This window comes from Dendrobium catenatum, unplaced genomic scaffold (assembly GCF_001605985.2).
Source record: "Dendrobium catenatum unplaced genomic scaffold, ASM160598v2 fragScaff_scaffold_406, whole genome shotgun sequence".
NCBI lineage: Eukaryota > Viridiplantae > Streptophyta > Magnoliopsida > Asparagales > Orchidaceae > Dendrobium > Dendrobium catenatum.
The window spans coordinates 241,864-247,289 of record NW_021318868.1 but is presented as its reverse complement, the minus strand read 5'-3'; positions in this window follow the sequence as shown (position 1 = coordinate 247,289).

Genomic DNA, 5,426 nt, shown 5'->3' with positions numbered 1-5,426 from the left:
CCCGCTATGTGTGATGATTGGACTCCGGATAGCTATTTTTTAGGGTGATTTAGGACGATATTCCACATCTTATTGTGATCGTCAAGGATGATATATTACATCCTGGATGATATGAACAAACTTTTTCTGGTCATCTCAAATCGTCTCGGATTGATGGGCTTAAATTGCATTGATCGTACATGACGATATTAGTATCGTCATGGAAGTAATGTTGGCACTCTGCATTAATGAGCTCGTTTAAGATCTTCTATTTAATCATGACATGACACTTAGTAATATCTTTGAAACTATGTAGCTTCATTCTTGTAGGGGAAACTTGAAGAGAAAATTGAAAGGGAGTGAGAACGGGTGAAGTCTGAGAGAGGGAGAAGATCCTGTGAGGGTGGACTCAGGGAGTGTGGAGGGGGATTCCTACACGGTTGCTCCGGCAGGGCTTCTGCACCTTGCGATGCCTGTGCGATTCCAAGCTCTTGTAGCTCGGAGGGAAAAGCTCACCACACAAGAAATCTTCGTGTTGTGTCAATTATGGACTCCGGTGATCTCTCACCGCCACGGGAAGGTGGAAGTGATTTTGTAAGGGCTTCTCCGCTGGCTAAGGAGAGATTCAGTTGTTTAGTGCAATACTTAGAGGTGCCATCCAAGGAGTGGATGTAGTAGGTCAAGGTTTGACCGAACCACTATAAATCCCATGTGTTCTTTCTTATTATTTGCTTCCGCATTTAATTTTCGCATTTGTTTTATTTGTGGTGATTTTGATTTGTGTTTTGATTTAAAGTTTCTTTTTTACCAATTCACCACTCTCTTTATTTAGCCTTGGATCAGTTCTATAGGGCTTAACATCCCTAACAAACTTTCAACAACTATAAACTAAACAAAAATAAGCGCAGTAACAAAAATTTAAAATATAACACACATTTGAACACATAAAAAAATAGTTGATTTAAAATGATAAAGAGATTTAGATTAATCCTAAATCAAGCATAATTGTCTATAACACCTAATCTAATTCTCAATGTGCTAAAGGTGTTATAAGCATGGAGTTTGATAAAGATTTCTACCAATTAATATGTAGTAGCTATATATTATAGATCTATATCTCCCTTGACTACATAATTTCTGATGAAATGATGTCTAACATTTATATGCTTAATGTGGGAGTGTTAGATTCTATTCTTAGAAATACAAATGGCACTAGTGTTGTCACACATAATAATAATGGTGTTTACAAGTAATCCAAGATCTAAGATTTATTGCTTCAGCCATAGGACATGAGCAACATAGCTTCCTACACTAATATATTCCTCCTTAACATTTGATAGGGCTACTGAATTCTACATTCTACTATACGAGGAAATTAAAGATTGACCTATAAATTGACAATTCCTAGGGTGCCTTTTCTATCTATCCTATATCTTAAAAATTAATAGTCTTAATATCCTACAATTTTAAAAGATGAGCTATAGTTAGGATACCAAATACCTAGGTTTTGGGTGCTTAATAGGTATATTAGGATTCTCTTAACAACAATCATATGAGATTCTTTGGCATCAGTCTAAATTCGAGCACAGAGATATACATTAAACATGATATCAGGTCTACTAGAATTTAAATAAATAAGTGATCCAATTGTCCCTCTATATTTCTTCTAATCAACTGATTTTCCATTGGGATCCTTATCTAGATAAATGGTAGAGCTCATTGCAGTATTGATTGTCTCAATGTTATCCATCTCATATTTCTTAAGGATATCTGTTTTGATTGGCTAAGTAACTGTTATCTCTTTGCTTTACATTAAATCCAAAGAAATAAGTACGCTCTCCCATCATGCTTATTTCAAACTCCTCACTCCTTATTTTAAAAAAATCATCACAGATATGAATGCAAAATGACTATCCTCATTTCTAAGTCTATAACTAGTTCTAGCTACTACAGATGGATCTCTTAGAATGAGTTCTATATGGTTACTAGATGAGTTTCTTCAATCTCTATGCAAAGGCTCCGAAGGTTATACTCTATCTTCTAGGTCAACAGATTCTACCACTTGGATGACCTCTACTACTAATACTTCTTCTAACCTAGGCTCAAAAGATTTATCTAATTCGTAAAACATGACATGGATAGACTCTTTTACTACAAGGGTCCTCTTATTAAAGATCTTATAAGATTTACCTACATATGAATATCCTAAGGAGACTCCTTCATCAGATTTGGGATCAAACATTCCTAGAGGTGATTTTTTATTGATTAGAATGAAGCATCTACAACCAAAGACATACAAGTGATAATGGTTGGGTGTCCTACCCTTAAATAGCTTATAGGCTGTCTTATTTAACTTAGATCTAATATTGATCCTATTTAACACATAATAAGTAGTATTTATTGCTTCTACCCAAGAGTGATTTGGGAGAGAATATTCTTCTAATATGGCCCTAATAGCTTCTATTAAAGTCCTATTCATCCTGTCATCTATTTCATTCAGCTGTTGATATTAAGAGAGTTGCTATTTGCATATGTTACATTCTTGCAACTTGTATAGTTTTGATGATTTCAAATATTATTATTTTATGTGTAATTATCTCCTAAACACTTTTTGGAAGATTTGTTTTTGCTCTTGTGTGTACTAACATTTCAGGAAAATTGAACTCCAAACTATGAAGACTTCAAATCAAATTCAGCATACAATTCTTTGCAAATTGAAGCTTTAAATTATTCTTTGAATTGAGAGCGAGTAATTATAATTGAGTGAATAAACACACACACACACACACACACACACACACACACTTAAGAAGAATTTACAAAATTTGTACTGATCGTACGGGCCGAATATAGTTCGTACAGGACGATCAGGTCAGTTTTCTCCACGTAAGAGGAATGGAACGAACAGGAGTTGGTGGAAATTTTTCTAAGTCCTGATCGTCCAGGACGAAATTATCTTTGTCCCAGGACGAGATAGGCTCTGTAAAAATTTCATTCAGATGAAATCTATAATCGTGCTAGAACGATTTCTTCTCTGTAAAAATTTTAACCAGACGAAATCCAAATCATCCCCGGACTAATTCTTCTCTATAAAAATTTCGTTCAGACGAGGTTCATTATCGTGCCAGGAAGAGTTGCTCTCTGTAAAAATTTTATCCAGACGAAGTCCTGTTCATCCCAGGATAATGTGAACTGACTTACTAAAGATGGTTACATCCATATAGTTATTTGGGAACCGACCTATGGTATAACTGATCATACCGGACGAACCTAGTTCGTACGGGACGATGATCGTGTACGAACATGGTTCGTACCAATATACATAAGGATCATTTCCGACACTTTAAGTAAAATTGTCCAGGACGATCCACGATCGTACGGGACGATTTATTTCGTGTTGACTTGAAAAATTTGTAGTTTTGGACAGTTTTTCTTGTCTCTCCTATATATAGTCCAACTTAGACTGCCACCCAATCTTTTTGCTCATTGATCTTCGTGCCTATTAAAAGAAGAGTCAAGGAGAGAGTGTGAGAGAGCATTCAAAGGAGAATTCCTACCCCTGGAGCGTGAAGGCTTCACTTTGTATTCAAAGGTAAGAATCTCTACTTGTGATTTGGGATTACTTCACTCTTTTCTTTCTTCATTCTAGATTTCTTGTGAGGTGATTTGTCAAGGAGATCCGATTTTCTACCGATACTTGGAAAAACAGACGGAGGGTTCTCTGCCCACACTAGGAGAGTGTGAATAGCCAAAGGGTTCTCTGCCCACACTGGGGATAGTGTAAAAGGACAAAGGGTTCTCTGCCCACACTGGGGATAGTGTAAAAAGAAGAAGGGTTCTCTGCCCACACTGGGGATAGTGTAAAAGGACGAAGGTTCTCTGCCAGCACTGGGAATAGTGTAAAAGGATGACGGATCTCTACCGCACCGGGTAGTGGTGGAAAGAGTGTTTGTAAAGGCTTTTCCGCCTTGTTATCGGTGTAAAAGGAGAGACACTATTGATATTAGTGCAATACTCGGAGGGTGCCTCCGGGGAGTGGATGTAGGTCTGGTTTAGACCAAAACACTATAAATCTTGTGTCTTTTATTTTTACTGTTTTTTATTTTTCGCATTTTATTTTTGTTCTAAAAATTGTGATTGAAAACTTTTTCTAAAAATTCATTAAAGTTTATTTTCGGTTCAACATGCTCAAGAGGGATAATTTTTTTAAAAAAATATCAATTCACCCCCCTCTTAGATAGCCTTGGGACATAAGCTTAGGTTTAACAACCTAATTCATAGTGAACGAATCTCAACAGTGGAGTCCTAGGGGCAAAAAGGTTATGCTCTATTCCTACCTTCTTATAAAAGAATTCAAGCATATCATTTTCAAACTCTCCACTATAATCACTATGAATAGATGAGATCTCACATCCTAATTTCATTTGTATATAGGTGGAAAAGGTTATAAATTCTTTTGATGAATCTTTCTTTTGTGCTAGGAATCTAACATAGGTGAATCTAGAATAATCATTAACAATCACAAATTCATAAAATTTTTCTCCCAAGTTCGTTGTGCTAAAGGTCCAAACATATCCATATGAAGAATTTATGGAGGCCTAGAGGTGAAGATGTCCTTAATCGAATGAAATAAAGACTTAATTTTCTTTCCTAGTTGTCAGGCATTGCATAGGTAGTCCTTAGTGAAATCGAACTTAGGTATGTCTCTAACTAAATCTTTCCTAAATCATTCAAACTAATCATACATTTTGTGGATAAAATTTAATATCAAATCCTTTGTCACACAAATGACTAATAAAGTAAATTATGCTTTAAACCTTGTATAAGTAAAACATTCTCAATGATAAATTTTTGAGAGTTTCCAATTATACATGATCCCACCACATTCTGTGTGATGCTATCTACCAATGTGACCTTATTTCCTGACCTAGCCTCCAGCGTGATAAACTTTTTCATATCTTATATCATATGCCTTAAGCATTTATTATCCATGTATCATATACTCTCACTAGGTCTTTTTTTAGAGTGCTCCTACAAAGTCAATCAAATGTTAGATTTGGGAACCAAAGTGAGTTTAGGTTTGACCTTATATTTTGATGAATGACTTACTTATATGCTATACTATGATGCAAGTGATTTGAATCTACACATTAGATGTGTCCTATGGTGTATTGTGCAAGTGCGGACTATGTGACTTAGCATGCCACAAGAATGACACCTAATCATAGAGAATGCATTTACTAGTTTATGTTGGGGATTGTGCCTCCTCCTAAGGTATATGATGCATCTAGTGATGTGGGGTTATATCATAATGTTAATGTAGGTGGCGATTTATTATGTTAAAGTGTATGGGCATTTAGTTTTTGGTATTAATTTGTGATTTCAATACTTGCAACATCTAATTTTAATGCATGCTCATTATGATCTAATTTAGTTGTAAATGTTTC